The following is a 17,749-nucleotide window of genomic DNA, read 5'->3' as shown; positions in this document are numbered from 1 at the left end:
TACCACTTAACTATGGAATTGCAGGTACATTAAATATGTCAATTGGGAACTGTAGGAGGCTGCTTCAGTGTATAGTGTCCACCTATGGTGAGGCATTGTGCACTGAGTCCAGGCAACCCTTAGTGGTAGTGTTTAGGTCCCTGATAGCCAAAGCTCTTAAGGGGTAGCTGTGGAGAGCAGCTAAGGCTTATTCAGGAGGTTGTAAATCGAGTGCATTTACCACACAGTCAGTCCGCAAGCCTTCACACAAGAAACAACCACACAGCTATTTATTAAAGAATACTGTAGTATTTATTGCACAACACTAGGAACTAACTAAGTATATCTCCTTCCTGGAGACATCAAATATATATCAGACATTCATCAATAACAGGTAAGTAGCGTAGAAAAACTCATGAAGCCCTACCGGGGAACCAAGCCAAGGCTGATACCTAAGGATGAAGAAGCCCAGGAAAAGCTTAGAACCTCCCAAGGTGAGTAGCTAGGGACCCCAAGGCGCCCGGGTGCAGAGGGGTTATACCAGGTCAAACGTCCTTTGGACAACACTGGGCAAGTCGTGGTTGGTATTTCCTTGTTTCACAACTCTTCCCAAAGGACCCCGAGGACACCAATTGGATCAAGGAAGGTTAGAGAGTGGCCCCACCCGTGGATACCCAGGGAACCAGGACACCTACACCAGGGAGCCCAGGTGTATAGGGGTGAAATTGTGTCTGAACCGCGCATAGGAGCCAATGGAGGGTCTTGGAAGTCCGGTGGCTAAAGTGACTCCTGCACCAGGACGGTGGAACCCAAACATGGATTCTGGATGAGAAGTACTTGAATGCAGAGGGGCAGTGTCCAAACCACACAAAGGTGTCCAGGAGGAGCAGCAGGAGCACAATGCCACCCCTTGTCCTAAGTACTTGCTGTAGCACGACGGTGTAGAAGAAGCAGCTGTGGAGCTCAGGCGACGATGAAGGAGCACAGGAGCCGTCCACGGGCTGTCCCACGATGGATGAAGAATGAATGAAGGTCAGTGGCCGGCAGGACCACCAACAAGCTTTGGCAACGACAACAGTCATGGCAATTGAAAAGATGCTTGGATACAGACCACCAAGCTCTGTGGGACCAACCCAGCAAGGTTAAGTCAGTGACAGACCACAGCACACAGGAGAGCCAGCAGGAATCGTGGGGCCACTCGAGGACCCTCTGGCAGCGGGCACAGGGAGTCTCAGGTAAGCCATGGCAGCACACAGAAGATGGAGGCTCACGGTGCAGAGGATGATGGCAGGGCATCGCCCTAGGAGCTGTGCGATGCTTGAGGCTGGGACTTTGTGGAACTTGAAGATCTTCCCTGAAGAGAGTCAACAAACCTTGGCAATGGCAGGCAGACGCCATGCACAGGAAGGTGGTTCAGATCGGCTGGAGAGGGATTACAATCATCCCAGTCACAGCGTACACTGGTCAGGCCTCTACGATGCCAACAAACCACCACCTGTGTTGCAGAGCCAGTAGCTATCTGTGGGACAACCAAATCAGCAACCCAGTCATCGACGTAGAGGTGCCTGTGTATACAGGAAATTGACTCCTTCACTCCAAGGGATATTTCTTCCTGCTTGGATGCAGACTGACTCCTTGCTGACTCAGAGGATGCATGGCCACAGAGTTGCAGAAACTTGGAAGACGAAGTTGCAGCAGGAATCTTCCCACCAAGAGCAAACACCTGACCTAGAGCAATCTTGTCTTTGTTCCTGGCTCGATCGAGCAGCAGATTTCCAGTGTCCAACAGCAGAAGGGTCTTCAGACGTGTCTTGATGAATCTTGACGAAGACCAGGATGAATCTGGGGACCTACCCACAGGGGACCCCTTAAGTAGCTCTAAAAAGGGGAAGGACGTCTTCTGCGGTGGCCCACCTATCAGATGAAATCAGCTGGCCGAGGCAGTCAGATTCTCCCAGGGGCCAAGAATCAAGATTGCAGAATCAAGTGGCCACCTGGAGGAGCTCTGGGGCTCCTCCATAGGGAGTAGCTGGACAGGGGGGTGGACACTCCTCTATCCTTTCTGTAGTTTTGCTTGGGCAAAGCTGGTTTATGCAAGGAGGGCACCAAATGTGCCCTTCAAAGCAGTCTGGTGGTGCTTGGAAGCACCCCCACTCTACCTAATTCTAAAAAAAGAGGTGGTCACACCTCTTCTTCAGAGGAAATGCTTTGTTCTGCTTCCCCTGCCCGAGTTAGGCTCAAGGCTCATCAGCAGGGGGACAGAACAGTGTCTGAGGCCGACAGTAGCGCGGGCTGGCAGGCAGACCCTGTAAGGCTACACAGGTAGGTATTGGGAGGTCCTCTAAGGAGCCCCCCATTACGTGGTATCATGCAACTAACACTGGAATTGGTGTAGTTGAATGATTCCAACATGTTTGATCCCAAACATTACCAGGTTTGCGGTAACCAGTATGTAGCTTGTCATCTCAAGTGGCCAGTGTCCACTACATACCTTATAATGGCTGTCCCACACTTTGTAGTTTGTAGAGCTACCTCTCCTCCTAGAGGTGTACCCACACACTTAAAACCATGTGCCCTTACCTTGGACTGAAAGGCCTACCTTAGGGGTGACTTATAGGTTTTAAGTGCAGTGACTGGGATATAAGGTAAACTTTATAGCTGGAGTGAAAGGTGCGTGCACCTTTTCACGCAGGCTGCAATGCAGCTAACCAGACAGAGTTAGCATAGGCTCCCATGGGTGGCACAATACATGCTGCAGCCCATGGGAGACCCCTGGTGTACCAATGCCCTGGGTAACTCAGTACCATATAGTAGGGACTTACAGTGGTACCCCAGTATGCCAATTGTGGGGTGTACAATGTGCATACTCAACTTCTGGGTCACGGTAGGAAGCTACACGCATGAAGCATGACTGGCAGCTTAAAGTTATGGGTAGTACCCTATAACAGCGTCACAATATGATTCAATGAACTTAGTGATGAAGATAGGTGAGTGATCCAAACTTACCTATTATAGAGTGGTCTACTTTCACACTTAAACTTTCAATCCTGAGGAAAGTCCGTCGATCCTAAGGAACACTTGAGGACTGAAACATGCCAACCACCGATACTAATACTATATAGGTGAAGTGGACCACTTACACATCCACTACCCCTGTTTTTAATCTCACCCCTTCCTGATCAATAAAATACCCTTTACAGGATGGGAAGTATTTTTAACTTTACACTTTTTTCACTAATTTTCACTTAGAAAATGTCACCGTCAAAGAACCAGATGGTCTCCCTCCAGGTGGAGGGAAGTTGACTGCCTGGAGCACGGGAAACTCAGGCGGAAAAGGACCCTATATTCAAAATACTCACCCAAGTTTGTGAAGCGGAGAATCAAGAGATACATTTAACCATATAGTTAGAGTGTATGAGGGCCTTTGTACAACACTTCTAGACCCTGGCATTCCAAGACCCATGGTTCATTCCCCTTTGATTGAATACTACCTTTCCTCCTCCCAACACTAATGAAGTTACAATCCCAGTTGGGGTTTCTTAACTTCGGACAGATTTACGTGCTACATTATACTTAGCGAGTGACTTAATTTCTCCCATGTTTTCAGCAAAACAATGGACAAATACACTGATATGTTGTGTGTGCTACAAGCCTACAAGCTAGAGACAAAATGTTTACAAACTAGGGATACCAAGACGAACCTTGTACTAAGAATTGTACCAAGGCTCTCCAGTTAAACACATCAGATCTGCAATGAGGGATAGACAGCTCCCATAGCACACAAATCGCATGTGTGTTCTCCACCGAAGCACATTTTGTTTCCGTAGGGAAAGTGCTTGCAGCTGTGCAAACAGCTACTTTGAAAGACCACCTGTTATGCTGGGAAAAACGATGATTGTGGTTTCTCCCGTTCCTCCTCGTGAAGCTGCCACTAAGCAAGCATTTCCAGTGTTCGAATTCTAGACTGGGTGCAGTGGACCTCATTGTAAAGTGTAGTTGATGTAAAGTTTGAATATGATCCGACTATTTGGACACAAGCTTATCTCTAATATAAGCATAGTATACCTTTGACTCTGCAAGTTTTTCCCAGTGAGTCATATCAGAGCATGTTTGTTCTGGCGGCTCTGCACAGCCAGCAGTTGGGACTAAAGAAAAGTGCTCTGCAGTCTGCGTAGCAGTGCATGGTGTCGGATTCTTGCGCGGATCAGGCAATGCATTTTTAAGAGCCATGACATCTGCTCTATTCCAAAGAGTATAAACTCAATTATAAATAAAATACCCTTTCGCGTCAATAGAAGTCTTATCATCACTGGTGCCTGTTCCTTTAGGAGGAACTTATAAAGGCGCGGCTTGGGTTTCACATTTACAACATTCTTATCTGTTTCGAGCGTCGGAGCTCATGCCATGTTGACTTGAGATGTTTGTGCCGCTGCGTCTGCTGCCTTTTTCTCCTCCCGCAAACGGACTGCTTCATCACGTAGTTTAACCAAGCGTCTGATCGTGTCAGCCATCTGGGAGAAGACAAAAGAACCTTCACGTAATTGCTTACAATCAGCTGCTATATCATCTGTCTCTACTTCCACCGAATATTTCCTAAATCGCTCAAGAACCTCTCCAGCAAATATCTTGGTGAAATATTTTTGTTCCCTTTCCGACCAATCCTGAATAGTATCTAAGATTTCAGAAGCAGTATTAGTACTACGATCGGCTTTACGCGCCACAGATCTAATCTGAGAGGAATGTTCAGTATTTAACATTGATCGAGGGTCTCGGGCTTTATCCTGCTCCCTAGGAGAGTCCTCATCTGACTTATCAGGAGCAGAGGGAAGAGTATACAGAGGTGGACAACGATCTAATAAGAGATAATCAGCTTGGGGTTTATTAAGAATAGTATAAAGAGGCCTACAAATAGCGTATTGGCCATTTACCTGTAACTGACGCTCCCGATCTTCCCTTTCTTTAATCTCTTTATTTTTCATTTCTAATGCTTTCGCATGCACACTTTTACACTGTTCTTTTTCAATCAAGGCCTTTCTCCCATTTTCGCACACAGTCAAACATGTCTTGCCTAGCCTTTCGCTTGAACATCCGTTGCTCCACATACCGCTGTTTTCTCCAAAAACTAACGTCTTCTAAATTCTTGACTTAGCCACCCCTAACACAGAGGGTGGATTATGCTGATACGACCACAGGGTCGTATCAGCAAGGTTATCGCCGTTTTGCGGCGAACATCGCTGGAAAATCAGCGATGTTCCCTGCAAAACGGCAATTTCCCCGCTATTGCAGGAATTTTTATCGCCTTGGAGAAACGCGTGCCTAATAACGTGATATCCCCGTAATAAAACCTGTGATAGCGGGCGTTAGGGAAATGAACGCTAAGCACGCTTTGCGATAGTTATCGCAAAGCGTTGCTGATATGCTCCCACATTTGTTTGCAAAGCTAATGTTCTTCTAACCAAATTGTCTCTATACAGGGAGTGTACTTTTGTTGTTGATGTCCCGGGCTTGTGGTGTTTAGTTGTGGTTAATAAGCCTGGCGATGTTCTCAGAACCAGGAGCATAAGTGTGTGTGTTTTGTAGCCACATTATGAAACTGGAGGTGAAAGGTTGTTCCAGACCGCCCAGGGTTTGAATATTAATCCTAATCTCTGATCAGGATGGGTTCAAGGACAGCAAACCATAGGATTGTGTGAGGCAAGTGTCAGGGAATGAAGCTTTGTGCACAGTATAAGTTTGGTTGTAAAAGTGTTTATTAGTGGGTTGTACAGACCTGATGGCAGATGGCATACGTTGGTTAGCACTTTTTTGTCTCTGATTTAGGTGAAATGCCTTGTTGAAATGTTCCGTTCTCATAAGAGCTATGGAATGTCTTTTTTATCCTTTCCTTCCCTCTGTCAGGTTTTTCTATTTGTGTTGTATTTCAATTATTTAATTGCCAAAGCTTTTAATATCCTTCAAACTTATACATATGAAAAAAATCATGATTCAGCAACTTTGTTTAGAAATCTCTGTTACTTATATAAGGCATCGTCATGCCGCATTGACCAATATTGTATCATGGTTTGCGGACATTTCACCGCGAGGCAAACACCGACCCTCTCTGAACGCCAGTGTGTATCCGGTGGCTATTGCAGTATTTGTCCGGCATTTCCCACCTCCAGCTGCAGCGCTGTTTAAGAAGCTGCCGTAGTGCATGCAACAGAGTGTCCATCAGCCTTAAAAAAAACGCACTTAAGGGCAGATTTACAAGAAAGTGACGCATCTGCAGAGATGTATCACATTCCCTGCTCCATCAAGCAAAACCCTTACGTCAACATGGATGCGCCGTATTTACCATACGGCGCACCATTGAGCAAGGATGGACAGATGCGTCAGAAATTCTGATGCTTCTGTTGGTGGAAAAGTTACGCACTGCTGGAGTCGTGTCGCAAGCACGATGCAACTCCAGCAATGCGTGTTGTGGCCTATTCCTAATACACTGCGTCACTCCTTATGCCTGCTTCAAGCAGGTGTAAGGTTTTGACGCAGTGGTGTTCTAAACGTCACACAGTGAAATCTTGTAAATTTCACTGCATCACTTTTACGAGGCTTTCCTGCGTGGGAACGCCCACCCTGTATACATTGTACCTGGCGCAGGTATAATGTGACATAAGGCTTTACAACGTGACGCATCTCCCTAGATGCGTCACTTTGTAAATGGGCCGCAAATTTTACGCCATTGCTGCGTCACAAAATTGATGCAATGACGCCGCAAAAGTGACGCAATGGAACTGTAAATCTTCCCCCTAGTCTGCACGGTGGGGGGTGTGGGTGGACTCTGATGAGGACGAAATGCTGCCGGGATGGACATGAAACAAGCAACAAACCAAGTGATGTGATGATTAGAAAGAATGTCTATTTTGAAGTTAATGAGAAAACAGGCTTCTGGGGCTACAGTGTGGGAAGACCCTCAAACAACTCTTGGTAAGTGCAGAGCGCTTTACAACAGCCGATGGCGCTTCAAAGGGCAGGAAGGAGGAAGATGATGGGAGACATGGAATGGAGAAGCGGCACCAAGAGAGGGGAAAAGAGGAGGGATAAAAGAGGGAGTGAGGAAGGACACTGGGATGGAGGTGGAATCCATCAAATGTTAGGATCTCACTGCACAGAGTGAGAATACACTGGGGTCAGAATGCAGCAACCAATGACTGGAGCTGGGACAAGAATCTTAAGGTCGACAGGACAGAACGGTAGAAGGTAGCGACTTGGTGATAGCGGGAGTAAAGACTGACAAATATAAAACAACAGAGGATATTAAAAACTAAAAAGGCTCAGTTGAGACTCGTGTTTGTAGCTCACACAGAAATAAATAAACTGTGCATGAACCAGAGGAGAGTGAAAAGGCAGATTTGCTTCTGAGACGCAGGGTCCGGGTGATGCAACAGTGTGAAATGGTGACAGTAGTGGTTGATGGAATCAATCAATCAATCAGAACATTTGTAAAGCACACTACTTACCCGTGAGGGTCTCAAGGCGCTGGGGCGGGGGGGATGCTCCTACAGCCAGGTTTGGAACAGTGTGAAATGGTGACAGTAGTAGTTTGGGATGAGGAGGGAATCCTCCTCCCTTCACATTGCAACAGCTGGACATTTCAAGTGCTTTGTGTGATCCTCTGCAGCCCGCATTCAAAGGCTGCTCAGACGGATATTGAGGTTTCATGAAGTGGACTATCGCTGATAAGAATCCTAGTAGAAGGAGGTAAACAACTGAAGAGGAGTTCATGACCGGAGAAGTGAAGAAGGCTGTTAAACTGAGCTAATAGGTTAAGTGACTGGTCACTCATGACTTTACTGTAAAATAGAGCTCAGGATTCAGGGGCCTCTGGCCCAGAAGCTAGCCAGAGGGTGCAATGATGCAAAGGCCAACTCCAAGCATGAGCAGTGCTTCCAAGAGAAGGGAAGGGCGGCCTCATTTTATAATGTGCATCTGAAGATGCTATTTACATGCTCTTTCCATCTTATTCTGCAGAAGACAATTCTTTCTCTTTTTTCCCGTCAGTCGTCTCCATCGCTTCCTGGTAATATCCTCCAGGTGGGACTAAGGGAAGGCACTCTATATAGACATTCTGTCTCGGCTTTCTGACTTATCTGCTTGAGCAATGGCAAGGGACCTACAGTCTGCCCGTCAGGTAGGTCACAGGTCTGAGAAGTCTCATCTCATCCCTGAGACCTCAAGAGGCTCTGCTGGCTTCCTCCTCCACAAGGTGCTCAATTCAGTCTTGTGCACCCCCATCTATGCACCTTGTCCCTGTTCATTAGAGTGTAAGTTAAGAGCCTTGTGTACTCGGGGGACGGGGGGCAGTTGTGCTCTCTTGTGGTCACCGAAGAAGGATATTTATAGACCCATCCAGTGGCACCTGTTCATTGGAATCCAATGGAACATCTGGACGACATTCAGAACGGTCATCTATCCGAGCTGTTTCCAGCTGTTCTGGTGGGTCCTCCATGCACATTCTACTACATGACCCAAGTAGATTCAAAAACATATATGCGTGGGTGAACACTCAATGGCCAGTGCTTCATGTTAAGGTAATGAAGACAGCCTTAAAGTTATATCCTAGTTGAAAAGTGAATTGATCTTGTTTGAGACAGTCATAGCCAAGGGTGCCACATAGGAGGGCATGTGTGTGCCTCTACTGATGTGAGTAACACGTCTCCCAGATAACCTGTAAAAATTAAAGTAAGAGCAGCCGGGTATTCAGTTCATGCAGCTGCAGCAGCCTTTTGATATAAAGCGTCACACAGTTGATGACTTTCGGTGGCCGCGCTGCTAACTTGACCTGATGCTCTGAAGCCAACATTGAACCACAACAGACTCCTCCGCTGCATCCTAACACTGCAGCTGAATATGTGAAAAGATGTCAACCTCTGACTTGTCTGTGAACTTTGGGTCTTGGTATACATACAGGTCCACAGGATTGCTGTTGGTCCTGAAAAACAGGTAGACATTGTGTTAGAAGTTTGCCTGGTATATGTCGTCCACTATTCTATTGGGCTCCTTGCACCAGTCCAAACGACCCTTATTGATGGTAGGTGAAAAAGACAACCTTTATAGAAAACTATCCTAGTCGTAGCTGTGGAGAGCAGCCTTCAGGCTAAGTCTTGGAGGAATGTAAAGCAGCTTGTTTTACCAGTCTATAATCTCGTGAATGACCAAATTAAAGGAGATCCACACCAGGTATATATATAAAATATATGTATTTATTCTAAACACATCCCACTAGTCTCTTTATGAGGCTAGAGGCAAAAGCACATAAGAAACACTTAATATCACACACTAAATCAGCACAATATATGTGGAGCCCTAAGGGAGTACCAAACCATATATTAAGAAAGTGGACTTGACTAGACACAAGGCCTAGAGCCTGTAGAATCACTGGGACCACAAGGAACCGCCCAAGGTAGTGACACAGGGGACCCACGGGGGACACATGCAGTGTGAGAACACATCCGCGAATCACCGTTATCTTCTACAGGGAAAGTCTCGATTGGAAATTTAAAGATTAAGGACACTTAGAGGAGGACTTTGAGCAAACCCCTTTAGACTTAAGGGGTTCTAGGAGCACCGGAGTACTTGAGTTACCTCACCCAGGGAAGCCGGTGCATAGGTGTCTTTTGGTGTCGGGAATTGTCGTTTTCAATGGCGATCTGCTGCAAAGTGCTGTTGCCGTCGAAGAGGAAAGTGTCCGGTGTGATCCAAGCCTGGATCAAAGATGAGAAGAACCTGAAAGCAGAGGGAACAGAGTCTGAGTCACTTGCCAGTGACCAGGAGCACGATAGGCGGATGCCCACCAATGTCAGGCGATTTCAGGTGAAGGAGGGGAAGCTTGAGTCCGCAGCCACGTGGACCAGGAGGCGTTGACGATGACCAGGAACTGGAATCGAGCTGTCCCACAAAGGATGTCGAGTGCTACGGTGTCGGTGCCCGGATTGGACCCAACAAGCCTTGACTACAGCAACCCATGCAGAAGGCAAAGAAATGCTTCGGTGCGGACCAGCAAGGTCCGACTGATTCACCACGAAGTGGGCAGTCAGGGCACATCTGGAGCAACCAGGGAAGCCCAAGGAAAATCAGAGTTGCCTTTGTAGGGACCCACCAGTCAACGAACCAGGGATCGTGAAGGGGCCTCAAGCAGAAATGCAAGAAGCGGGCCCAAGGAACCCTCGTGGAACGTAGGCCCACAATCTGCTGTGCAGATGGTGCTCGGGGCTTTGGCTATGAGTAACCCAAAGCACAACCATAGAGAAGTCAATGCTCTAGCAAATGTGCACAGTGTCCAGGAGTTCCAGTTCCACGTCACCCATGATGGCTGCGGGTCTCCGCTTTGCTGGGGACTCGGGTCGGCCTCTGAGAAGTCTGGAAATCCTCTTCCTGGGCTGCAAATACTTCAGAGTCCGGCGGGAGCGTCGAAGATGCAGACCGGCAAATCCTTTGTTGGTGCCTGCGAAGCAGGGGAGTCACTCCTTGAACCCAAGGGAGATTCTTCCGTCCTCTAGTCTTTAGTAGAGCATCGAAGTTCCAGGATTTCTGTAGCAGAGTTTCATCCAGGTGTAATCTCCAGTCCTGTTGCCAGGGGTTCCTTACTTATACCTAAGGAAGGGGTTGGACATACTCTGGGGACCCACCTATAGGCGGGTTTGGAACGAGGAGTGGCTACACCCATTTCCTTTGTCCAGTTTCATGCCAGAGCAGGGGCTGGTAGCCCCTGCAACCGGTTTGAACTGGAGTATGCACAGGGACACTAAATGTGCCCCCAGTGCAGACTTCAAAGCACTCTGAGAGTGCACCCACCCAGCCCCAATACACAAAGGCCTGTCTGGGAGGTGATTACTCTGCCCTGTGACAGGAAACCTATTGTCCAGGCCTCCCCTGACGGAGTTTCGGTCAGTAGCAGGAGGCCAGACTTGTGTCTGTGGCTGCAACATCCATTTTGTGACGCTAGGGCTCTTTAAACTTGGTACCGGGTATACCGGTGTGTACATGTCTCTCCCTCTAGAAGGGTGGAATTCTACCCCCGCCGCCAGGACTGGGGGGGGGGGGGTCGGATTCAAAGTGTTTGACACCAAACACAACATGTTTCCATGCAGCCATTCCAAAGTTAGCATTTACAGCGAGGTTATAATGCACTTAAGAGTATATGGTCTGGCTGCATCACAGAACAGCCTCAGAGAATAGGCTCTGAATGCTGCAGAGGGACCCAGCTCATGCATGGGCACCCTCTCACACAAAACCAAGCACCCTGCTTTCAGGATAGATAAAGGCCTGCCATAGGAGTGACTTATAGGCTTATATGTGCAGTGATTTATGGTAGATATAGGTAACCTATAGCCTAGTAGGCGGTGCATGCACCACCTTACCCAGGCTGCAGTAGCAGTCCTGTAGTGTCAGTTTGGAAGGCTTCCCAGGGGTGGCATAATACATGCTGCAGCCCCTGGTAGGCCTCTGGGGTACCTATGCCCTTTGTACCTAGTGTACATATACTAGGGACAAACAAGGGTACGCCAGTAACCAAACTGGAGTGTACCTATAGTACATGGAATCAATTTAGAGAGGAAGCAGCTAGGCTGGGGTCCTAGATTGCAGGGCCCCAGCCAGACTAAAGTCGAAAAACAGTTAAACATCAGCAAAAAGTGGGGGTAACCATAAGAGCAGATCCTACTCTCCTACAGCTATTGCGCTCGGACTGAATCTATCTGGAAACCCATAAATTCCATTTGCTGGGTTGGTGACAGGACTGACTTCTGGGAGTTGATCAGTGTAGGAAAGCAGGATCTGCTTTCATGGTCTCACCCACTTCTTGCCTGGCGCTATGCTGTTTAAGTCTAGTCTCACTGGGCTCCTGCTAATCAGGACCCCAGTCTCTAGGCTTTCTCCCTTAAATTGGTTATGGTAAGTACTTAAGTACATCCCTGATTGAACACTGGTCTACCCTCATCAGTCCCTAGTATATGGTACTGAGGCACCCAGGGCATGGGTACACCAGGGGTCCCCCATGGGCTGAAGCAAGTATAAAGCCACGCATGGAGACCACTGAAACTGTAATTACAGGCCTGCCATTGCAGCCTGTGTAAGCTGGTGCTAACACTACTTACAAAAGATATAGGTTTCCCTATATCTATGTTCACTGCACTTAAACCTATAAGTCACTCCTAAAGCAGGCTTGTCAATCTTGATGGCAGGGTGCTTGGTTCTAAGTGTGAGGGTGCACCTGCATGAGCAGGACACCCCTAAAACCTTTGGAGTCCCTTCTCCTGGGTTGTCAGTGCATTAGACATTACAATACATAGAGTGGCCATGCGTCATCACATAATGACCATCTCTAAACTGGCTGTAACGAACCCTGTCCTGTTTGTTATCAATCATGTTGGAATCATACCCCCACACCGTAAACAGTGTGGGAGGTAGGATTCCATGCACTGTAAAGCTCCTCTGGGAGACCCTCCGGACTCCCAGACCCAGACAGTACAACATGGATGATGCTGACCAGAGACACAATTCTGCCCTCCTGCTGCTGAGCCAGGCTCGAGCAGGGGGAGGCAGAACAATAGGTATCCTGTCACAGGGAGGTGTGACCACCTCCCAGACAGGGTTTAGTGTATTGGGACAGGGTGGGGGCACTGGCCAGCGCCACTCAGTCTGATTGAAGGGCACATTTGGTGCCCTCGCTACATAGTCCAGTTCAAACCAGCTCAGGGAGCCAATGGCTCCTGCTCTGGTGCAAAACTGGACAAAGGACATGGGAATATCCTACCCACTGTCCTACCCCTGCCCTGGTAGGGAACCTTGAATCATCCCAACTCTTTCCTTAGGGTACTTAAAGGCTTACCTGTGGGTGGGTCCCTAGATTTGTAGTGGGACAAGATTCATTTAAAGATACCACTTCTTTGACCATCTGGACACTCTGGAATTTGCTCTGGGCATCAAGACTGCAACCGGAAAGACTCCTGCTGCTCCTGATCTCATCACCCTGCTTGTCTGCTGCACCGTCCTTGCCTGTGCACCATACAGGAACCTTCCAAGGCCTATGGGCATCCAAGACACCTGAAGGAATCTCCCTTTAAGTGAAGGAGTCACTTCTCTGCAACTGCAGGCACCGCAGCTAAGCTGACCCGTCTGCTGATCCTGGGCTCCCACGGACTCCAAAAGGCTCAGCAACACAGGTCATGGTTCTTCACATCCCTCGAGGCGTGCCCTGTCCTCTCACCAAGTTTGAGGCCAGTATCCCTCTTCGGAGCTGCAGGAACCAAACCCCTGTGCACCCTATCAACTTGCAGGTGCAAAGGCTTGTTGGCTTCCTTCCGCCAAGATCTTTGGGCTCCAAGTAGCCTCAACCTCAAGCATCTCCTGTGACCAAGATTTATGTCTTCACCACATCACTTGCACTGTGGGCTTGCATCTTTGGTGAGCTGCTTGAGGTCCTCTTGCCAGTGCAGTGCCTTAGGCCTGTGGGTCCTCCTGAGGGTCTCCTTTGATTTCTTTGGGCTATCCTGATTACTCAGGCCTGCTCTGACTCCCCTGCTTGTGGTGAGTCACCTGGACCTTGCTGGTCCTGACACTGCACCTTCTTCGCTTTCCACGTTGTTTGCAGTTGCCAAGGCTTGTTGGTGCTCCTGACATACCTCGACCCCTCAACTCTCGACATCTCACGTGGGAAAGCTCATGAAAAGCTCCTGGTCTTCCACAGCATTGCCTGGTCCTCACAGCTGCAGCTCCAAGGTCACCATCATCTCTCCAGCAGCACCTAACATTGGTGGGCATTCATCTTCTATGCCTCCTGGCCACTCCTGAGTGGCATAGACTCTGTCCCCTCTGCTTTCAGTTACTTCTCCTCCTGAATCCACATTTGGGTTCCACCGGACACTTTCACCTTCTTCAGCAGCAACATCTTCCTGGAGTCCTCTGTCGGGTTTGACAGCGGTTTCCGACGCCACTTCACAATTATGCACCCAGCTTCTCTGGTGTAGGTATCCTGGGTCCTAGGGTATCCACTGGTATCTACAGGTAGGGTGACTCTCTAATCTTGTCTTCCATGGAGTGGCTTCAAGGTCCACTGGGAAGGGTCCTTCTTCTTTAAAATTGAAACAGCGACTTACTCATTGACTTGAATTGTGCCCGCGGTCATGTTCCCACTCTGCACACGGCCTCTGTGGGGTTTCTTTTTACTTACCTCGGGTGGGTCCTTGGGTCCCGGCACTTTTATGTCTTCTTGGTATAGTCTTGAGTCGAGTCGTGGTTAGCATTCCACTATTTTAGTATATGGTTTGGTCTCCCCCTGGAGAGCACTGTATATTTCGTGCTACTTACCTGTTCCTATTGAAAAGTATTGTGTGCACTGTGTATATCTCCCATTAAGACATTTCTGTATGTGTTAGTGAGTGTTCTATAATAAATACATATTTTTATAAATACAGTGTGTGGTTCTTTTTCACTTAATCTATACCTATAAGATTACGTTCTGGTGAAACAAGCTGCTTTACACTCCTGGACTAAGCCTGAAGGCTGCTCTCCCCAGCTACCACTTAGAGAGCTTTCTAAGGTTGTCTAAGACCACTTAACTCACCATACGGGTTGTCTGGATTGGTGCAGGGTGCCCACTTACATAAGTGTACCCCATAAACCAAGCCAGCTTCTCACAAGCAGGAATCTCAGACTCTAAAGAAGTTGTATAGTCCATGATAGATGAGTCTTGAGTGTCGGAGGGTCCTGGGCCATCAATAGGAGGTCGCCTAGTTACACAATTAGATGTACTCCTGGAGCCCTCAGTGCTTCTACCAGTGGTCTCATCCATTTGGTGAAACACCACGGGGCCGAAGAGAGACTGAATGGAAGGGGGTTGAATTCCATGCACTGTCCTTGCCATATGAAGTGTAGAAACCGTCTGTGAGCTGGGAATATGGGGATGGAGAGGTAGGCATCCTTCAGGTTCAGACAAACCATTTAGTCATCTTCCTGTAGAATATCTTTTAGCAAGTGAATGCCTTCCATTTTGAAATGTCTGTACATTATCCAGAAATTGAAATCTTTGAGGTTTAGGACTAGCCGGTGACCTCTGCCCTTCTTTTTAACCTGAAAGATGTTGCTCACAAACCCTTTGGGGTGTGGGGTTGACAGGCATATTGCTCCTCTCGCTAGGCGAGTTTGAATGTCTGAGTCTAAAAAACGTGTTCTGTTTGGGAAAAATTGGGCCAGACTGAATTTGAGATTCGTAAAATTCCAGTTTGAAGCCCTGAATGGTCTCCAGTGGCCATGGGTCCATGGATATGTGTTTCCAGTTGTCCATGAATAGGTCCACTCCCCCCCACCGCCCCCCCCCAATATCACTTCCGAGAAGGGAATAACTCTTACTGGTATATCCTGTGTCCTGGATTGTATTCTGTTGTCCACGTCTGGATCCGCGGCGGAATCGGGGACGGCCACCTCTGGGTCGAGTGGGATAGAAGGTGGGATCTGGTTGGTCTTCATACCAACCACCTTTGCTGTAGAACTAAAATCCTTGTTGAGAGCTTTGGTAAGTTCTTCAGCCTGGCGCACGCCCTCCATAGCGCCCGGGTCTGACAAAAGGCCCCTCTTGGAAAACTATTTTTAGGAACATTTGAGCCTAGTCTATAGTCGAGTAGGTGGCACAAAATCTGGAGAGTTCCTTAATGAAGGAACTCCCAAATAATAGTCCGTCAGCCATTGGGACGGCTTCCGATTTGGATAGATCATTGAGTTTAGGATCTATCCTCATGAGGATAGATCTCCAGCACTCAATAGAGATGGCTCAGTTGGTGTTCCTTAACAAGCAGACTGCTCGCTGAGACCAGCCAATCAGATCGTCAGTATTCACTGGGGAGTTGGAATATTTGGCGTAGTATGCTAACTCAAAGATCTTAATTAAGGGTCCTGTCATGGCAAGTAGTTTATCTTGGCACATCCCCCATGAGCGATCCATGCACTTTTTCGGATCTCTTGCGTATTTTACCATAAAAGTGACCATGGTAGGGTCTACCTCTGGCGTGTCTGCAATCTTACTTGCAGGTCTTGGCGGGGGCACTCCGTGTGGAGATGTGCATGTACCTCTTTATCAAAGCTCCGCCATAGATGGATTTGTAGGTATTCCGTAACCTCTGGAGGGAGAACCCAACAGGACACCCTGGGGTGAATTATTTTGGAGGGCTCGAATTGGAGCCTCCGAGGGATCTGGACTAGAGCTGTTTCTTCTTACTGGGTCTTTCCGTCTCACCCTCATCACTGTCCTCACTGTGGGAAGAGGAGTCTGAGTCCAGGGCCTGTGCATACTGTGAGCTGCGAGACTGAGCGGACTCTCTCTGTGGGTTGGCGCTATAATCGCGTTCAGTCTCTCACTTGCGCCTTAGCTTTTCAAAAGCCTCTCCATGCACCTCTGGCTGTGATTTACTCTTGGCCTTGCCCTTTTTTGATGGGCCTGCCTCATTGTTGGTTGGAGGAAGTTGGGGTTGCCAGCCTTCTTGGCGTGCAAACACATGCAGCTGTCCCGTGAAGTGACCTAGCGCCCGTATGAGGGCATTATTCACGGATTGCTGTGCACTGCAGTGCATCCACCAAGTCCAGCTGGTCATCACCTTCTTCATGGTAGTAGCTACGTCTCATCCGAAGAGCCAGGTCTTGAGGCTCTTCCTGAAGCCTTGCAGTGGGGTGGGGGGTCGTCCGATGCCTAGGGGGAGTTTTTTCCAGGTCTTGGCCGCGATGTAGGAGAAGACTATTCCTCCCGTTCTGGATCTGCGCATGAAAGGGATTTTGGCCTGGGCTAGGTCAGTGGATCAGAGGTTTCTCTTGGGTGCGTAGAAGGAGATCCTTTTGTTGAGGCATTGGGGATTTGTAGGCATGAGTGAGCAGCTTGAAAGTCGCTCTCTTTTTGTTGGGGAGCCAGTGAAGGTCTCGTAGGTGCTGCATGACGTGGTCTTGTCTTGGGACGCGGAGGACAAGTTTGACTGCAGCGTTCTGGATGGTCTGGAGTAGAGATTTGTTGACTCCGAAGTAGCAAGTGTTCCCGTTGTCTGCTGGTTATGAGTGTGTGGGTGTTGGTCTTTCTGGATTCAGGGGGGATCCATTTGAAGGTCTTGTGGAGAATGCGGAGGGTATTGAAGCATGCAGAAGAAACAGCGTTGATCTGACATTTCATGGTGAGGGAAGAGTCAAGTATGATGCTGATGTTGCGGGCATGGTCCGTGGTTGTGGGAGGTTTGCCGAGGGCAGTGGGCCCCCAGGTGTTGTCCCACACAGAGGGGGTGTATCCGTGGACGAGGACTGCTGTTTCATCCAAGTTGAGCCTCAGGCAGCTGCTGCTCAGCCAGGATGTGACGTCCTTCATTCCCTCCTGGAAACTGTGTCTGCTGATGTCAGGTTACTTTGTGATAGAGAAGATGAGCTGGGTGTTGTCGGCGTTGGATACTATGCTGAGTCCATGTTTTCCGATGATGGTAGTGAGGGAGGCCATGTAGATGTTGAATAGAGTGGGGCTGAGTGAGGAAGGGCGGAGTCTGATTCTTTGAGTTCGACCAGTGATGAAGGATCGGATCCAGTCTAGGGCAATTACCTATATGCCGGCGTCGTGAGGTCTGGTGGCTAGTGTGCAGTGGGAAACAGTGTCGAAGGCTGCTGAGAGGTCTAGTAGGATGAGGGCTGCCATGTGGCCTTGGTCGAGGAGCATGCTGATGTCATCCATGGCGGCTAGGAGGGCGGTCTTGGTGCTGTGGTTGCAGCGAAATCC

General features: G+C 48.5%; 1 pseudogene; it reads right to left on the bottom strand.

The window, feature by feature from the left end:
• Nucleotides 1-1,279: 1,279 nt before the first annotated feature.
• On the bottom strand, nt 1,280-16,610 carry LOC147700418 (uncharacterized; annotated as a pseudogene).
• Nucleotides 16,611-17,749: the final 1,139 nt, after the last annotated feature.

This window comes from Lissotriton vulgaris, chromosome 8 (assembly GCF_964263255.1).
Source record: "Lissotriton vulgaris chromosome 8, aLisVul1.2, whole genome shotgun sequence".
Taxonomy (NCBI): Eukaryota; Metazoa; Chordata; class Amphibia; order Caudata; family Salamandridae; genus Lissotriton; species Lissotriton vulgaris.
The sequence above is the reverse complement of the archived record's forward strand: the minus strand, read 5'-3'. Positions and strand labels throughout refer to the sequence as shown.